We start from the raw sequence: 21124 nt of genomic DNA on the forward strand, positions 1-21124 counted from the left end.
CCACAGTTCTGCACCAGCAGATTCAACCTACAAGGATAGTCTAGTACTGTAGGACCGTATTTATTTTTAAAAATGAGTATAAGTGGACTCCTGAAGTTCAAACCCTTGTTGTTCAAGGGCCAACTGCATAAACATCTTTGAGACCTAGGGGCAGAACTTTTCACGGTGAAGCTAATATGCTACAGCTCCTACGAGAGTAGCACATTTAACACACGAGGTAACCAGCGGCCTATGGGGTGGAATGTGGGCCCTGCAATGACCGCTGACCAGCATTCAAACCCTGACGCTGCTGCCGCTTTCTGACTGTGTTTACTTTTGACAAATTACTCAATTGTATTAAATTCCATTTTCTCATCTACTAAAGTAGGGCCACAATTCCTGTTTCATAGAGCCATCCTGATGGCCAATGAGATAATGTGTGAAAAACTGCATAGCGCCTGATAGATAGTAAGTGCTCATTACAACGACCTGGTTTTCCAACCTCTTTGTCTTGAGTCCATGAAAGGGGCCTCAATTATCAGAAGTTCATAATTATCATATGGTTTCAACTATTCACTGATCCTGGAGCAAAACCTTCAAGAACAGCATGAGAGTAAAGCTCAAATTTCCGTAGCTTTAAAATGGGCTAATTATTTATGTTAGCGATGATAGTGAAAACTTATAATGCCTCAGAAACCAAAGTTTCATACCACCTTAGGTGACTCTGGAAGCATGTTTCTATTGCTGAGAGCGTCAGCCTTTCTAGGCCCTTTGTTTCTGTCTAACCAAATAGCTGGGGATACTTGCTTCATAATTTCTTCTGCCACCACAAACCTATTATAATTGACAGGAGAAATATAAGCTTCATCAGTCTCTGAACACCTCCTTTCCTCACTGAAGTGGAATTCATTTGTGTCATGGGGATTGAAGAGGAAAAGCAAACGCACAGAGAAATTAGTGCTATTACTATCAGTCGTGATGAAAATGGCTAACACATTTATTAAGCTATATGACAACTACTTGCAAACATCTCTGTTTATCCCCACAACATCTGTTTGAAGAGAGGAATATTATCAATGTCATTTACAGATGAAAAAGCCAAGGCACAAAGAGGTTAACTAATTTGTTCAAGGTCACCTATCTCAGAATGTGGAGGTGGGAATTTAAATGACGGTCATCTGCATGCAGAACCATTGTCTACAAACCACCACACTTTTGGGAGCCTGATACCAACGAATCAAAAAAAGGAACAGCCACGGGCTTCCCTGGTGGCGCAGTGGTTGAGAGTCCACCTGCCGATGCAGGGGACACGGGTTCGTGCCCCGGTCCGGGAAGATCCCACGTGCCGCGGAGCGGCTGGGCCCGTGAGCCATGGCCGCCGAGCCTGCGCGTCTGGAGCCTGTGCTCCGCAACGGGAGAGGCCACAACAGTGAGAGGCCCGCGTACCGCAAAAAAAAAAAAAAAAAAAAAGGAACAGCCACAGCGGGTGCTCACCAACACGCTAGCCTAGAGGGCCATTTCTCAGCAGCGATGTTCCTGTAGTGCCAAGGTTCCCTGGGGATCCTCACTCTTCTTTAAGGAAAGTGAAGATGGCTATCATATCTACACTTACTATTACGCAAATAGAGGGGAATTTGGGAAGGTGATATTTGTCAATTTCTGTTTATCCTGGTAAAACTGAAAGGCACTTGGGAATCCTTAGGACCTGACTCATGACTTAATAATGGTTGAATGTATTAAGTATGAAAGAGATATGTGTGGAATCCCTATTGCTTTTCGGGTTAGGTGGGGAATCTCTGTCTTACTTTGAATCTATTGTCTCTTTCCTTCATATGTAAAAACAAATAATCTGATTTAAAAATGGGCAAGAGGATCTGAATAAATATTTTTTTTTCCAAAGAAGATACACAGATGGCCAAGAGGTACACGAAAAAGTGCTCAACATCATTAATTACCAGTGAAAGGCAAATCAAAACCACAATGTGATATCACTTCCACCTGTTAGAGGAGATGTTATCAAAAAGACAGGAAATAGCAAAAGTTGATGAGTAAGTAGAGAAAAGAGAATGCTTGTACACTGCTGGTGGGAATCTAAATTGCCACAGCCACTATGGAACACAGTATCGCAATTCCCCCCCAACATAATGATAGAACTACCATATGAGCCAGCAATTTCACTTCTGGGTATATATCTGAAGGAAATGAAATCACTATTTCAAAAAGATATCTGCATCCCCATGTTCATTACAGCAACATTCACATTACAGCCAAGACATGGAAACAACCCAAATGTCCATCAATAATGAATAGACAAAGAAAATGTGGTATGTACACACACACACACACACACACACACACACACACACACAGTGGAATATTATTCAGCCACAGAAAGGAAGGAAATCTTGCCATTTGCAACAACATGGATGGATTTTGAGGGCATAATGCAAGTGAAATAAGTCAGGTAGAGAAAGACAAATACTGTATTATCTCATATTTTTATACATAGAATCTAAAAAACCCAAAAATTTAACTCATAGATACAGAGAACAGATTGATGGTTGCCAGCACAGGAGGTTGGGGGTGCAAAATGGGTGAAGGGGGTCAAAAGGTATCGACTTCCAGTTATAAAATAAATAAGTCACGGTGATTTAAGGTACAGCACAGCGACTATAGTTAATAATACTGCATTGCATATTTGAAAGTTGCTAAGAGTAGATCTTAAAAGTCCTCATAACAAAAAAAATTTCATAACTGTCTACAGTAATGGATGTTAACTAGACTTACTATGGTGATAATTTTGCAATATATGCAAATATCAAATCATGTACACCTGAAACTAATATATGTCAATTATACCTCTATCAAAAAACAAGTATCAAATGAATGGATAAATGTATAAGCCTGAATTTCACCTGCTGTAACTTGGCCTATTTCCCTCTATTTCAAGCTGAATATTGGCTAGTATATGGAGAAGTGGGATAGAAACCTAAACAAGAAACTGAATGGAGACAGAAGAGAGAAAGAGAAACACAGAAGCAGGAGAAGGCAGGGGTCACCTTCTGAGTAAAAAATAAATTTCACTTGCTACAACCTTGTCACGCCTCTGTGTGCTAGGTGTTGTCCCTCTCTGACACATCCTTCCCTGGGTCTCTCAGACCTTTACCCCCTCACAGCATTGCAGTTGCCCAGGGCCCACGCTCATTATTTAGTTAACATTTTCTTCTTCATATTGTAAACCTATGATTGCCTTGGACAACACTTTTCAAGTTGGTTGTTGTATAGTCCTTGCTGTAGCACAAGGGAAATATTTTCAGGCTCACACAAACATTATTTGATGGTCATCAGCATCTTGACTATTATGATCTGCGTTGGTCACCTGGAAATTTCCAGAGGAGGTGTAGGTCCTAGTTAAGAGCCTGGGCTTTGAAGCCGGACTCACTGTGAAACCTGGTTGTGCTGTTAGCTGTGTACCTTCAGCAAGTGACCCAAACTTTCCTCTCTGTACATTGGGGATGGCAATACCACCTGCTATGCAGAGTGGCTACAACAATCAAGTGGTACTAGGGATTCTTAACTTTTTGTGTCATGGACCCATTTGACAGTCCGGGGAAGCCCTTGGAAACTCTTTTCAGCATAATATACTTTAAATACATAAAAGATATGATACTATGAAGCAAACAAATCATCTTAGAGTTTTCCAATATTTTTAAAAACAAATTTGTGATTAGAATAAACACATTAAATAATATCTAAAAGTAGGTGTAATATTAACAGGAAATTTCAAGTTTGTGATAAGTGTTATTTTGAGATAGCTGTAACAACTGTAATGTAATATGAAAATATCTGTGATTTCTACTGGTGATAAAAACAAAGATATTGCTAACATCACCAAAGTTTGCTGCTTGCATCTACAGTTGAAAGAAATGCTAAGTTCCAGTTAAAGGTTACTGAAACCAAATATGTAAATTTTTTCATCCAAGTTCAAAGATTCTCCTCAATTCTGCCTGGACTTTTTTGTGGGAGTCTATGGGCCCCAGGTAAAGACCTTGGATTGATGTCAGAAAAGGCTTAGAACAGCGTGTGGCTCGCAGTGAGAGCTTCATAAATTACTCATTACTCAAAGATTCCTTCTTAGGAATTGAAATAATGCCATGCTATTAGGGTGAACCATGGGAAATTGCCAATTTTGCAGGTTAAAAAAAATTAAATGTTGGCTATTTCAAATGATTCAATCTAATATAACTTAGGAACTCTATAAAGCGTCTTGTGAAACTATTTTAATTCTTTAATTCTAATAATTAATTCTTTATACTGAGGTTTTTCCCTCCTAACACAGTATATATCAGCTTAGTGGGTTTTCAAAAGCATAAACTATTTGGAATTACATTTGACTATTTCTTTTGGTTCTTTCCAATATTTTTTGACAAAGACAAATGGATACATTTGGGGGTTATTCTGAGATTTATGATGCTTTTATACATACATCTTTATCTTCTTAATTACAAATGATTTGCTCATCTCTAATGATTCATTTAGATCTGGAATATATCTTCCATGTTGCCAAAAAGCTTAGTCTTATTAATTCGGAGGAAGTCCATGACTTAGCTGCATTTAGTTGTCACACAATATTTAGAAAGATACTTTAAATATGGTGCCTCAATCACCCCCAAATGGGTATCTAGTATAGTCACAGAAGTAACATGTCACCCTGGGTAGCGCTACCCTGTTCCTGGATTGAAAGAATGGTGGCAAGGGGAGATGTCAGTTACTTGAAACAAATGCAAGTTCTTAATAACAAAGTATTATCATTGCAGGTTTACTTCCTGTAGCCCTAGTTAGATGGTAAAATCCAAAGGTAAGGATTCTCTCTCTACTATAAGGATTCTCCATTATAGTATCCCCAGTAGTTAGTTCTATAGCTGGCACAGAGTAGAGATTCAAGAACTGTTTGTTGAAAGAAAGAATGAAGAGATGAAGAAAAGAAGAAATACTAGCCTCATCAACTGCTCCTCTCACCTTCTGCTGACAGATGAGTCAGTAGTTATGATTCTGCTTTGGTTTGATTTCAACATTCCAACGTTAAGCGTGAACGCTCACATTTTATTGAATTGACAGTATTTCTAATTAATTTTGTGAGCACTGAAAAGGTAGATTGGGCTTCCCTGGTGGCGCAGTGGCTGAGAGTCCACCTGCCGATGCAGGGGACATGGGTTCGTGCCCCGGTCCGGGAAGATCCCACATGCCGCGGAGCGGCTGGGTCCGTGGGCCGCAGCCGCTGAGCCTGCGCGTCCGGAGCCTGTGCTCCGCAACGGGAGAGGCCACAACAGTGAGAGGCCCACGTACCGCTAAAAAAAAAAAAAATAGATTGCTTTTGAAGACTGTGCATTCTGTGAAAAAGAATGTGTTAATCAAATTAAGCTTATAAACAAGATTGCTGAAAGTCTGACTTACATAAGAAAATCACCTTTCAAGTATTATCAAGCTCTTTAAGGGCATGTTTCCGTTCAAACTACTGATCATATTATTAAAAACTGGTAATTATGGAAAATATGCTCACAAAAATATGTAAAATATACTCATAAAAAATCCTAAAAACACCTGGTATCTAGTAGGTGCTCAAAAAGAATGTTAATTGAATTCATCTGATAAATAAAAAGTCCTATCAGTTTGTTGTTTAAATTTTTGTGTTTTTAAATTTGTGACAAAACTCGGGCATCTTTTCACATGGTTTATTAACCATGTGTATTTCTTTTACTCTGAACTGTCTGCCCCTTGCCCCTTTTATTAAAAATGGGCTTGTCATATTTTTAATTGATCTATGAAAGCTCAATCTGCTGCCTAAAAAGTTGACAATGTTTTCCCCAGTTTAACATTTACCTTTTGGCATTGTTTGTGTGTGCGCGAGTGTGTGTGTTTTTGCCAGGTCAATGATGACTATTATCCTATATTTTAAAAGGTTATGTTTAGTTCTTTTATCTTTTTTTTCTGTTCACATCTTTGATCCATCTACTTTGGGGTTAAGGAATTATGTAGAAATCTAGCCTTATTATTTCCCGAATGGCTACCTAGGTGTCCCAGACTTTTAACTGTAAATCTATTTTTTTTTTCCACTGATTGGAAAACCCAGCTTTATCGAAGTTACTCTGTATAAACTTGTGTTTGTTTCTGAGTTCTTTCCATTGAGCTCTCTATTGTTACAAACCACAATTACAGTTGGTTAATCTGCACTCTTTACTTTCCCAGAATTTTCTTTGTTATTCTTGCATGTTTATTTTTCAGATAAACTTCAGTCATTTTGCAAGTTTCCTTGAACTTGTGACTTTGATTAGGGTTTGATGAACATTTAAGCCAGTGCCCGGCACATAGTAAGCCCTCTGTAAGTGTGATGTGTGATTGTAATTTTAGTAATAATTATGATTACATCAAAAATAATGATAGAGATGACGAGGCTTAACATCTTCGCAATACTGAGTCTTCTTATCCAAGGGAAAAATCTGAATAATTTCCACTTATTTAAACTTTAAAAAAATTTACCCCAGTACTTGAAATGTTTTTCTAGTCAACCCACTGTCATTCTTTTGCAACAACTGTCTTACACCTTCCTCATCCTCCTCAAATCTTTCCCAATGCCTATACTTTTGCAGAAAAAATCACATCATCTGGCTTCAGCTCCTTTATTCCCTCCAGTCAAATTTGCAAGCCCCCACCCTTGGCATTCCTTCTCCCCTTCTCCACCCCAGTTACAAATGATCCTCATGTTGCTAAATCCAATGGCCGGGCGTGTCCATGCCTCATGTGACTTGATTTCTCAGCAGATCATTTGAAACAGGGTTTACTATTTCTTTCTGGAAATACTCTCTTCCCTCTGCTTCCCCAACATCACTCTTGGATTTTCACTTTCTCTCTGACTGCACCTTCTAAGTCTCCTTGACTTTTAAATGTTCAAATTCATCAGGAATTTCCTCTGGGCCACTTGTTTGTCTTTTCACTCTCTCTTACTGCCCATAACTATCAACCTTAACTTTAAATATCATCTATATGCCAAAGACTTAAAAAGCTTTTATCCCTGGCACATACCCCTTTTTCTGTGTTCCAGATGGAGAGATCTACTTGCCTTCTTGAAATCTCCACTTGGAAGTCTTGCTGGCATCTTAGTTTTAAAATTGAACCAAACCATCCCCGACCCCACTTCAGATCGGTACTTCCTCTCATCCAACCCACCTGGGATTATGGTTTCTCCACCCACTCCATCGCCCATGCCAAAATCTGGGTAAAATCTATGATGTCAACATCTCACATTCAAATCATTACTAAATCTGTCCAGTATCTCTTGAATGCATTTACATATTCCCATCTCCAAGGCCCCCACCTAATTCCAAGGACCCCCATCACTAACCTGGACTCCTACAGCCTCCTTTTTTCTACATATTTATGAGGATCCTTTCCAACCAAGCTGTTCTCTACTTAAAAGTCAAATTAATAGTTAAAAAATGTAAGTTTATTATTGCTTTGCTTAAAGCATTTTCATGGCTTTCCATTATTAACATAATACAGTTATTATAACCCATAGTATAATGACCTGCCCCCAAACTATTTCTTCAGCATTACCTTTTGTCAACCTTCCCCATGATCACTATTCTCTGCTGAGACCCCACTCCCTCAAGGTGAAAATCTTCTCTCTCCTTTCCTTTCTATATGGCCAATTCGTTCTCATTCTTAGGCTTCATTTTATTTATTGTCAAAAAATCTATTTATTTATTTTGGCTGCACCGGGTCTTAGTTGCTGCATGCAGGATCCTCCTTGAGGCATATGGGCCTCTTAGTTGCGGTGGCATGTGGACTTCTTTTTTTGTGTGTGTGTGGTACGCGGGCCTCTCACTGTTGTGGCCTCTCCCGTTGCGGAGCACAGGCTCCGGACGCGCATGCTCAGCGGCCATGGCTCACGGGCCCAGCCGCTCCGCGGCATGTGGGATCCTCCCGGACCGGGGCACGAACCCGTGTCCCCTGCATTGGCAGGCGGACTCTCAACCACTGCGCCACCAGGGAAGCCCCAGCATGTGGACTTCTTAGTTGCGGCATGAACTAAGGGATCTAGTTCTCTGGCCAGAGAGTGAACCCAGACCCCCTGCACTGGGAGCACGGAGTCTTACACACTGCACCACCGGGGAAGTCCCTAAACTTCATTTTAAACGTTACATCCTCAGGGAAGTCCTTCCTGACCCTTGAGTACAGACTAGATTCCAATATTTTACGCACTGATGGGACCCGATACTTTTCTCTAACTACATTATAGTAGTTATTACATGGCTTTTTTGTGTTTATTTCTTCATAATCTATTTCTATTACCAGATTGTATTCTACATGTCAGGGATTATATAATTTTTACACCTTTTTTATTTTAAAATAATAGTAGAGTCACATGCTGTTGTAAGAAATAGTGCAGAGGGATCCTGTGTACGTTTCACTTAGTTTCCCCCAATGACAACATCTTGAATAACCATAGTACAGTATCACAAGCAGAAAACTGCCATCAATAGAATCTGCCAACCCGATTCAGAGTTCATCAGTTTTACATGTGGTCATCTGTGTGTGTGTGTGTGTGTCATTCCATGCAATTTTATCATGCAGAGATTCGTGACCGCCACCGTAGTCAAGGTACGGAAAATTTATAAGGCTCTCTCATGCTACACTTTTATAAACACAGTCACCTCCCTTCCTGTGATTTTTTAAATTAATTAATTAATTAATTTATATTTTGGCTGCTTTGGGTCTTTGTTGCTGCGGGTGGGCTTTCTCTAGTTCTGGCAAGCAGGGGCTACTCTTCCTTGCAATACATGGGCTTCTCATTGTAGTGGCTTCTCTTGTTGCACAGCACGGGCTCTAGGCGCGTGGGCTTCAGTAGTTGTGGCTCCTGGGCTCTAGAGTGCAGGCTCAGTAGTTGTGGTGCATGGGCTTAGTTGCTCTGCAGCATGAGGGATCATACTGGACCAGGGCTTAAACCCATGTCCCCTGCATTGGCAGGCGGATTCTTAACCACTGCACCATGTCTCTATGACTTAAGACAGAACTTGGTATACTCTAAGTACTTAAAGAGTGTTTATTACATGATAAAGTAAATTATATAATTTATTAAAGCTGGAATTCATTAATATAATCTACCACAACCAAAAAGGATTTATCCTAGAAATTCATGGGAGGAAAATCTATCAAAATCATGTTCCATTACAATATTTAAAAAATAAAAAGTTAATAAAAAAAACTATTAAAATTTTGTGTCAATTTCAAAATAAACTTTCTTTTTAAAGTACAGAACTATTCTTACTTGATAAAGGAAACCACATTAAAAGAAAAGCAAGTATTAATTCCATGGTAAAATATGTTAGTCCCTTTGCTGTCATTATTATTCTATGTAATTTTAGAATCTGGTCAATGTAACAAGATATGAAAAAGTAAGAAAAAAAGCTTGATATGAGAGATTATCTATCAATGTCCTCCAGACAAAGACCACCAGGAATTCATCTGTTGTTAAACAATGTGGGCTTATTACTCCTTGCATCAAGAGAAGGCTTGCTAGGGAATGAAGCCAACAGAGATTTGTGGGGTGTCTTGGTAACAAGATATTGGGAAGGACTTAACTACAATTTGGCTTGTGTTAAGTGATTTTGGAGGGTTTAAGGAAGCAAGGCTTATCTCTGGAGAGGATGCTGTCAGGAAGTGGAGATAACTCTGTGATTGGGTGTCAGTAAATTATTAAAGTCTTAATAAATCTCTTCTAGAGGTATAGGAGACTAGACCAAGGCTAAAGCCGTAACTGGTGATAAGGCAACAACACACTTATTAGTCAGAACAGGGACATATTTGATAATTTGTGGCTTGGCCATTGTTCATGATTTGTCTGTGCTCAGACATGATTACAGAGTGGTCTTATTTTAGTCTGGATACATGATGGTCACAGTGTGGCCTCGTCTGATGTTGATGTTCTGTGAAATTATGCATATTTAATGGAAGAACCCCAAGACCTGCCTAATAGTACCAGGCAAACTCCCGATGTCAGGGATTGCTTCTCTTCTTCTCAAGATAATTATCATTATTTGCAAACCATATTCATATATGTACAGAAACCATTATAATAATAAGTTACCTTAATATTTATCAAGAGTATATTATTCAGTAATATTTGTATAGAAGACAAAGATGATATATACATATATATATACCTACACACGTATAATAATACATAGCTATATATTGTATATATCAGCAATAGGTCACTTTAAAATAATGAAAAATAGACTTCTTTCATAAGAGAAAACAAATGGATAAACTGGGGTTGAAACCAAGCAGGACCCTGTGGGGTTCCTGGGCACAAAATCTTTCTGTGTCCCCCATTTTCTTGTTAGCAGAAAATAGGCTTCATTCAGCCTCCATGACCTTCCCTGAGTTCCAAAGGGCAGGTTCAAACAGTTGCTAATCAGGGAAGGGAGGGGATTCGGAGACAAGGGAGGAGCAGTTTAACAAAACAAAAAAAAACCCAATAGTGCAGCCTTGGGCCAGGGTCCTGATTCCCTCTCAAGGGATACACATAACAATATCTTTCAGTTGTTTTGCAGGTACTGAAATCCCCACCAGGTGAGAGAAGTTAACTGTATGGTGCCCAGGAACACCTAAACCCCAGACCAGAAGGTTCATGATGCTGACTCCCAATTACCTCACCACCAACCAATCAGAAGACTGTCCATTAGTGGATCACGCCCTCCTCTTTGAACCATTATGATAAAACTCGTCACTACTCCTCCCCTGCAGGTCTGGACACAGAGTTTTGAGGGAGTTAACCTGCTGTAGCCCCCTTTACCTGGCAAAGTTTAAAGCTATCATTTTCTACTTCACCCAGGATTCGAGATTCGATTTGGTACTGGGTACAGAGGCCGAATTTCGGCTACAGGATTACACTTAGGAAGACATGTCAAGTAATTTTAGATAAAAAAAAAAATTTTGTACTCACACATAGAAGATGAGTCGAACATTTAGAAATGCTCTTAATAAACATGGTACATTTCTTTTTTTATTGAATTGTAGTTGACTTATAATATTAGTTTCAGATATACAATGTAGTAATTCTATATTTTTATAGACTATAATGACTATAATAACCCCAAAGTTATTATAAAATATTGACTATGACATGGAAGCAACCTAAATGTCTGTCAACAGATGAATGATACATTTCTTTTTATATATTTTGTAATGCCTCAGCTGCTTCAGCTATCTGCTTTCCCCTTTCCTTTTCTCAGTGTATCAGAATGCCAACTATGAAAGGAAAGCTGTGTTCTTTCCTAAGTGTATTTTAGGGTCTCTTCTACCAAACTGAAATGAATAGGAAAAAGCTGGTGAGAGACTGTCTTTGTGAGCAAGTATTTTCTAAGAAACTAATTCTAAGGTTAACTTCAGAATTCACCTTCTAAACAGTTACAGCACGTCATGGGGATTGCCATGGGTTATAAATGAAGCACCTAATTCATTACGTTGTCAAACCACAGTATTTTAATGATAGGGAAAAGATTTTTTATTTTTACTTATTAATCAAGATAGAGTAAAAGTAGGCAAAGTGAGAAATGACCCCAAAGTATTTTTTCCAAATGAGAACATAGATTTTTCTTCAACACAAAGGCTTTTGTCTCTTTTGTTCTATGACAGGTAGCATTTGTGGAGGAACGAGTACGATTTATGGAAATTAGAGAGATGTGGCTACAAATTCCTTCTCTTCAATTTACTAGGCTGTGGGGTGTTTGGGCAAATTAACTTCTGAGTTTCAGTTTCTTCTTCTGAAAATGGGGCACATGACCACCACATGGCACTTTTACAATGATTTCATGAGACAATATGTTAAAAATAAAAACTATTTTAGTGCTTGACACAGAGCCGTTTTTCAGAAAAGAAAACGCTGATAGCCTATATACCTGAGATTGATTTAGAAGAGGAATTTCGTTATAATTCTGAGCAAACATCTGACATTAAACATTGTGAACCCTAATGCATAACTCTGAATGCAGAAGTTTAGTAACTGTGACTTACAGTGGTAAATTTAAAAAATTTAAGAAGACATTCAGACAACCACCTTAAAGGGGTTCCGATCACCACCACACACCAGTAAGCAATTCTCCGACACCAGCTGGGTGTCCTACAGTTCAACTCAATGCTGATGCTATCTACCCAGAGATGGCATCAGATTCCACAGGTTAAGGGTTCAATCTCACAAGACTGTCCAGCCCTGCCTCTTCCGCTTCAGATGCCAACCGCAAAACCAGGTTGTTACCTGTACTTCTTTACCCGCTGGCTATAAATCCGAGGTTCTCACAACCCCTTTCTTGGGTTCAGTTAATTTGCTAGAGTGGCTTTAAAGACTCAGGAAAACATTTTACTTACTGGATTGCTGGTTTGTTGTAAAAAGATGTGACTTAGGAACAGCCAGATGGAAGAGATGCACGTGTAGAAACGGTACAGAGCTTCCATGCCCTCTCCGGGCACACCACTCTCCTTGAAGCTCTCCGAGCGCCCACCTCTTTAGGGTTTTTATGGAGGCGTCATTACCTAGACATGACTGATTAACTCATTGGCCACTGGTGATCGATTTAACCTCCAGCCCCTCTCCCCTCCCCGGAAATCAGGGGGTGGGACTGAAAGTTCCAACCCTCTATTCATGGTTGGTTCTCCTGGCAACCAGTCCCCATCCTCAGGGCATTTTCAAAAGTAACATAAACCCAAATGTGGTGGAAAAGAGTTTATTATAAATAACAAGACACCCATTTCACCTCTATGGCTCTGGAGCATTTTCAGAAACTGAGGTCAAAACCAAATATTATAATAAAAGATGCTCCCATTGGTCTTATCACTCAGGAAATTCCAGGGGTTTGGGGAGCTGTGAGCCAAGAACCATGGACGAAGATCAAATACACATATTTCTTATAAATCATAGTATCATAACTTTTCTGAAGTTCTTTATTGTTAGGCCAAGCTGACACTTTCTGCTCCTGGTAAAAAGCTATTTCCTGCCCACTAGCAGTACCAATTAAAATGCCCATTGAGATCACAGGTGTTGGGAGACTAACCCCCTGGTGTTTCTTCATTGAAATGCTGATGTGACTCTAATACTTTTTACCTGGCTCTCATTGAAGACCTAACAACCATCACCAGAGAATGTCTTCCTTGACTATCTTGTGAAACTACTGGGATCTTCTAGCAAGCCCTGGATTTTCCTCAATCAGTCCGAGAGGATTCAAAGCTTTTTTACTTAAGAGATGGCTTCTACAGACTCCTCGTCCTCCTCAACAGGCTAGAATTTGCCTGGGGCTATGCAACGTACTGGGAAGGCGACCTGTAGTTGTCACTCAGGTCTTCTGACCCTTCTCTGGCTGGTGACTTGCTGCCTCTCCTCAAGGCTGCTGCCCCCTCCCATAACCCTGTCTGGTTCTGACTTAGTGGAGCCTTTTCTTATCTCTGCGCTTCTCTTTACATTTACAGTCTTGACTGGGAATGAACTTGGAGCCACCAAGCTCAAGTCTCTTGTGAGCAAATCATTATTTAATCAAGTTGGTGGATGTAGAAGAAAAGAGCAAAACCACCTAAATATGGACGATAATAGTTCCTGACTTCACCTCTACTTGTGAGAAATAATCACTTTTCCCAGTGACATATACAGTAAGTTAGAAGATTGCCATTTACTGCTCTTGCTTTTAACATATTCGTCATCATTATATATGGCTTTCCATCAATCAGCAAAGAATTAGATTTCATTGACATATAGGTTGTAAATTCACCTAGAAAAAATAAGACTCCTTTTCTGGCATGGGTATGCAATAAATGAGTATAGACAACTTACTTCAGTCTTACTTTAATTAAAATATGCAGTATCAAATAACTTATTTGTGTTTTCATCTTATCTACACTTTTTTTTTAATGTTCAAAAAGTCTCTGAGGGCCTTCCCTGGTGGCGCAGTGGTTGAGAGTCCGCCTGCCGATGCAGGGGACACGGGTTCGTGCCCCGGTCCGGGAAGATCCCACATGCCGTAGAGCGGCTGGGCCCATGAGCCATGGTCGCTGAGCCTGCGTGTCCGGAGCCCGCGTACCGCAAAAAAAAAAAAAAAAAAGTCTCTGAGGCATAACTTTCTTCCTATTCTATATTTTTTTAGTTGAGAATTTTTAAAATTGAGGAACTACTTTTGTCCATTTCTTCTATAAATATTGCTGAATTTTCCCTAAAATATTAATTATTTTTTGAAAGAAAGATACAGGAGGAAAAGGATATTCTTTTTACTGCTGTCAAAATTTGAATATTATAATTGGTCTACATGAATATTAAGGTCCTTCAGTCCTAAAAAAAAAGTCTGTACTTTAATATATGATAGCTATCATTGCAGTTCCTTTGTGAAGCACTTTATAGATATTATCTCAATTTATCTTCATATCACCCCAACAAGGCAGATACTCCTTTACCAATATATGATGCACCTTGGACTTAAAAAAGTGAAATAATTTTCTCAAAGTTATACAGCTAATTTAGTGACAGAGTTAGGAACCAAAATCATATAACACATTCACCTGTTACATAATGAGACATGAACTTTTTTCCCTTCTAGGATGTGATAGGCAATAATTTTGCCAAATTTATATAACTAACAAATTAATCAACTAAACAAATGCAAACTGAAGGTGAATAAAGACCAGTGCAGACCACTGCAATAAAGTGCATATCACAATAAAACAAATCACATGAATTTTTTGGTTTCCCAGTGCATATAAAAGTTATATTTATGCCACACTTTAGTCTATTAAGTGTGCAAAGCATTATGTCTAAAAAAACAATATACATATCTTAATTAAAAAATGGCTATTGCTAAAAAATGCTAACCATCACCTGAACCTTCAGTGAGTCATAATCTTTTTGCAATAGTAATATCAAAGCTCATTGATCACACATCACCGGAACAAATATAATAATGATGAAAAAGTTTGAAATATTGTGAGAACTATCAAAATGTGATACAGAGACAGGAAGTGAACAAATGCTGTTGGAAAAATGGCGCCAATAGATTTGTTCCATGCAGGGTTGTCACAAATCTTCAATTTGTAAAAAAAAATGTAATAAAACAAAATGCAATAAAATGAGGTATGCCTGTAAATTCCCACATACTCAGGTGTGTAAGAAGAGTACGTTCTCTATGGATTATAGCAACTTAAATTCTGATTCTAAGCCCTGTGTTTCGTTCCTTCAAGCAACATTATCCACCTTGTCCCAAAGCTCAAGAAAGCATCTCACACTGGTGGGGGACTTAAAATGATACCGAGTGGAGGGCCTTTTTGTAAGACTGTCCCTGGTCAGTGTATCCATTCCTCTTTTTTTTAAAGATAAAAATTTATTAAAGAATTAATGACAAAACATAATAAGCGTAAACAGTAAAACAACGAACATAGAATTACTGAGAACCCAATCCCTATATAACACTATGTACATTCTTACTGTTAAACATGGTCTTATCCAGTGTGAAGAGCAATTTATGCTTTAATTATTTTTGCTTGTCAAAAAGTGAAGGATTTTCTTCTTTGCTTAATGAATAAATCTTTTGTTACTTTACCTAGGCTCTCTATTTGGGAAAGAAAATCTTGAAAGTATGATAATCGTAATTGAAATTGTATTATAATTGAAAGTCAGTTATGTTGTCATTAGCTTGCATTGTTCTGTTGGAAATAATTGTGAAAACTTGAACTCCATCTTAGGACGATTATTTAGTCAACAAGGGCTCTTTATTACCATTTTTATCAAGGGGGTTATTAATGTCTAGTCTTAAAAAAAGATAATTTAAAATTTTGACAACACTTTTTTTGGCTCCTATGTACCTATTCATTAAGGAATCATTCACCTAATGACATAAGCAAAATCCTTTTCTTTCTCCTATCGAAATGCTTTTTATTTCTTCCATCCACCTGGCTCTGGGTTGTCAGTAGTCACAGTGAATCAGTAGAAGGAAAGAGGACTGGGGCCCTTAAAAGAGGAAAAACAATCCACATTTCGTTGTGCCCAAAGACAATTTAAATCACTAGATTTACAAGAATGTTTCTACTGAATCAACATTATAGCACCTATTTCTCTACCATTAAGTGAGCAAAAATGAATAAATGATTGTTTCTAATTATCCAGAAACCTACGTGACTTGAAAGATTAGTAAAACCATTTTTTTCAGTCACTAGTCTGAACAAAATAAAGGTAGGTCATGAACTCATGGTAGCTAATTGTGTTTCATTTATTGACTGGACATCAGGAAAAAAATACTAACGGATGTTTCCGTGGGAATAGATTGGGATACCCCTGCTGTTACCAATTTCCCAGATTTCAGCTAATTTAAATGTAATAAGTCTTTCGGAACATGCATGATGGAACCTTGATGATATGGTTCCTACTAGACAACTGCTGACCAAATTATAATTTGATCTTCAGTGAGTTTGACTGGGAATCTCAGTGCTCTTGAAACTTATAATGGGTTCCTAAGGAGAAAGGCTGTACTCTTGCTCTTAATGTCTAAATATATCGACACGTCAAGATATGACTGCTGCTAAAATCAACATATCAAGGCCTAGAATGTTCATGGAAGTAGGCAGAAAAGGTAATGATAATAATAAATCCTACACATAATCAACATCTAAGCCCAAGCTGGGGATGAGCAGGATACCCAGAAAACTCCTCAGCTGTTTTGAGCAAGTTTTTCTTCCTAGGTTGTTATATCAAGTATCTCATTCAGCAAATTTTTGTTGCAGTAAATGTTTATATATCAAAATAGAAAATCCCTCAATTTTGATGACTCTCATAAAGTTGGTTATCTTTGCATTCTTTTTGTTTCACATGTAAGCAATATGTTATTACATTCTCTAAGCCTATGGCAGGCTTTTAATTCACTTGACCATAATCTTAACCCAGATGCTAGGACTCTGAAAACATAAATAGGCTCAGGAATAGTTCCAGTGGAACTTTACTAATTATTAAGGCACCTCTTAACCTCTTGAGGCTGGCCTGATGGAGAGAAATCATGTCTCTCCTTAATGCCACTATGAGAGAGAGAATACTAGGATGGAAGAGCAATAGGTTAGTGCCAGTAGCAGTGATTATGTTCACATCTATCTGAAAGGAAGCAGGCAGGGGCAGGCCTAATGGGCAATCTGACAGCTTTTGCTCTACATTTGGTCCTCTTAAAATAAATGAGAAAAATGTAAAAGTTTTAGAGTTTCTATATTTTAATTTCCCAGAATAAATTTGGTTACTGGGTAGGGCTGTAGGTTAGTAATTATTTAGAAGGCAGGATGAAATGTACTTTGTTTGTCTGATTTCTGTTCAGTGTTTATTTCACCTGGAACATGCGAAAATTTTAAAACTGAAGAGTTTTAAAACAGAAGAAAATGTCAACAGTCTCTTGTGTTATTGACACACTCAAACCAGTGATCATACATCATCTTTGTCTTAACTCTGAACTATGTGTGTGAATAGACTTGGTACTGACCAAAAAATACATTTTGATATTTGGATTTTTCTACACTAAAAACACTGCTAGGTGGGCTCTTTGCATTGTTGGCCTTCTGACCATTTTACAGCTCTAAGCACATGCTATTTTCTTCCAGTGGACTCAGAAGTTCTAGCAAGCTCTCAAAGGGCAAATATTATTATTCCCCTTGGACACAAATTAAGCAAAAACTAAGTTCCAGAAAACACTGTTTCTGAGAAATTCTCAAATATCATCAAAAAGAATAAATGGTTAACTTAAAAGGCAAAACGGAGCTATGGCAACATAACATTAAAGTACAATACTGGGAGGAGGAGCTTCAAGATGGCGGAAGACTAAGACGTGGAGATCATCTTCCTCCCCACAAATACATCAGAAATACATCTACATGTGGAACAGCTCCTACAGAACACCTACTGAACGCTGGCAGAAGACCTCAGACCTCCCAAAAGGCAAGAAAGTCCCCACGTACCTGGGTAGGGCAAAAGAGAAAAGAACAAACAAAGACAAAAGGATAGGGACGGGACCTGCACCAGTGGGAGGAAGCTGTGAAGGAGGAAAGGTTTCTTCACACTAGGAAGCCCCTTCGCGGGCGGAGACTGCGGGTGGCGGAGGGGGAAAGCTTCGGGGCCGCGGAGGTGAGCACAGCAACAGGGGTGCGGAGGGCAAAGCGGAGAGATTCCCGCACAGAGGATCGGTGCCGACCGGCACTCACCAGCCCGAGAGGCTTGTCTGCTCACCTGCCGGGGCAGGCGGGGCTGGGAGCTGAGGCTTGGGCTTCAGAGGTCAGATCCCAGGGAGAGGACTGGGGTTGGCTGCGTGAACATAGCCTGCGGGGGGCTAGTGCACCACAGCTAGCCGGGAGGGAGTCCGGGAAAAAGTCTGGAGCTGCCGAAGAGTCAAGAGACCTTTTCTTGCCTCTTTGTTTCCTGGTGCACGAGGAGAGGGGATTAAGAGCGCTGCTTAAAGGAGCTCCAGAGAGGGGCGCGAGCCGCGGCTATCAGCGTGGACCCCTGAGACGGGCTTGGGACGCTAAGGCTGCTGCTGCCGCCACCAAGAAGCCTGTATGCAAGCACAGGTCACTATCTACACCTCCCCTCCCGGGAGCCTGTGCAGCCCGCCACTGCCAGGGTCCCATGATCCAGGGACAACTTCCCCGCGAGAACGCACGGCGCGCCTCAGGCTGGTGCAACGTCATGCTGGTCTCTGCCGCCGCAGGCTCGCCCCGCATCCGTACCGCCCCTCCCCCCGGCCAGAGCCCCCGAAGCAGCCTCTCCTTTAACCCTGTCCTGTCTGAGCGGGAAAAGACGCCCTCAGGCGACCTACACGCAGAGGTGGGGCCAAATCCACAGCTGAACCCCAGGAGCTGTGAGAACAAAGAAGAGAAAGGGAAAGTTCTCCCAGCAGCCTCAGGAGCAGCGGATTAAATCTCCACAATCAACTTGATGTACCCTGCATCTGTGGAATACCTGAATAGAAAACGAATCATCCCAAATTGAGGTGGTGGACCTTGGAAGCAATGATATATATATATATATATTTTTTTTTTCCCTTTTTGTGAGAGTTTACGTGTATGCTTCTGTGTGTGATTTTCTCTGTTTACCTTTGCTTTTACCATTTGTCCTAGGGTTCTGTCTGTCCGTTCTTTGTTTTTTGCTTTTTTTTTAGTGAAATTTTTAGCACTTGTTATCATTGGATTTGTTTTTTGGTTTGGTTGCTCTCTTCTTTCTTTCTTTTCTTTTTTTATTACGTAAAAATATTTTCAATAATTATTTTTTATGTTAATAAACTTATTTTATTTTATCTTCTTCTTTCTTTCTTTTCTCCCTTCTATTCTGAGCCGTGTGGATGACAGGCTCTTGGTACTCCAGCCAGGAGTCAGTGCTGTGCCTCTGAGGTGGGAGAGCCAAGTTCAGGACATTGGTTCACAAGAGACCTCCCAGCTCCATGTAATATCCAACAGCGAAAATCTCCTAGAGATCTCCATCTCAGTGCTACGACCCAGCTGCACTCAACAACCAGCAAGCTCCAGTGCTGGACACCCTATGCCACACAACTAGCAAGACAGGAACAAAACCCCATCCATTAGCAGAGAGGCTGCCTAAAATCATAATAAGGCCACAGACACCCCAAAACACACCACCAGATGTGGACCTGCCCACCAGAAAGACAAGATCCAGTCTCATCCACCAGAACACAGGCATTAGTCCCCTCCAACAGGAAGCATACACAACTCACTGAACAAACCTTAGCCACTGGGGACAGACACCAAAAACAATGGCAAATACAAACCTGCAGCCTGCGAAAAGGAGACCCCAAACACAGTAAGATAAGCAAAATGAGAAGACACAGAAACACACAGCAGATGAAGGAGCAAGGTAAAAACCCACCAGACCTAACAAATGAAGAGGAAATAGGCAGGCTACCTGAAAAAGAATTCAGAATAATGATAGTAAAGATGATCCAAAATCTTGGAAATAGAATGGAGAAAATACAAGAAACATTTAACAAGGACCTAGAAGAACTAAAGAGCAAACAAACTGTGATGAATAACACAATAAATGAAATTAAAAATACTCCAGAAGTGAACAATAGCAAAATAACTGAGGCAGAAGAACGAATAAGTGACCTGGAAGATAAAATAGTGGAAATAACTACTGCAGAGCAGAGTAAAGAAAAAAGAATGAAAAGAACTAAGGACAGTCTTAGAGACCTCTGGGACAACATTAAATGCACCAACATTCGAATTATAGGGGTCCCAGAAGAAGAAGAGAAAAAGAAAGGGACTGAGAAAATGTTTGAAGAGATTATAGTTGAAAACTTCCCTAATATGGGAAAGGAAATAGTTAATCAAGCCCAGGAAGCACAGAGTCCCATACAGGATAAATCCAAGAAGAAACATGCCAATACACATATTAATCAAACTATCAAAAATTAAATACAAAGAAAAAATATTAAAAGCAACGAGGGAAAAATAACATACAAGCAGATCCCCATAAAGTTAACAGCTGATCTTTCAGCAGAAACTCTGCAAGCCAGAAGGGAGTAGCAGGACATATTTAAGGTGATGAAGGGGAACAACTTACAACCAAGATTATTCTACCCAGCAAGGATCTCATTCAGATTAGATGGAGAAATTAAAACATTTACAGACAAGCAAAAGCTAAGAGAATTCAGCACCACCACTCCAGCTTTACAACAAATGCTAAAGGAACTTCTCTAGGAAGGAAACACAAGAGAAGGAAAAGACCTGCAATAACAAACCAAAAACAATTAAGAAAATGGGAATAGGAACATACATGTCGATAATTACCTTAAATGTAAGTGGATTAAATGCTCCAACCAAACGACATAGACTGGCTGAATGGATACAAAAACAATACCCATATATATGCTGTCTACAAGAGACCCACTTCAGACCTAGGGACACATACAGACAAAGTGAGGGGATGGAAAGAGATATTCCATGCAAATGGAAATCAAAAGAAAGCTGGAATAGCAATTCTCATATCAGACAAAACAGACTTTAAAATAAAGACTATTACAAGACACAAAGAAGGACACTACATAATGATCAAGGGATCAATCCTAGAAGAAGA

This window comes from Delphinapterus leucas, chromosome 12 (genome assembly GCF_059928025.1).
Source record: "Delphinapterus leucas isolate spDelLeu-1000000601 "Yukka" chromosome 12, BTC_Dleu_Yukka2, whole genome shotgun sequence".
Taxonomy (NCBI): domain Eukaryota; kingdom Metazoa; phylum Chordata; class Mammalia; order Artiodactyla; family Monodontidae; genus Delphinapterus; species Delphinapterus leucas.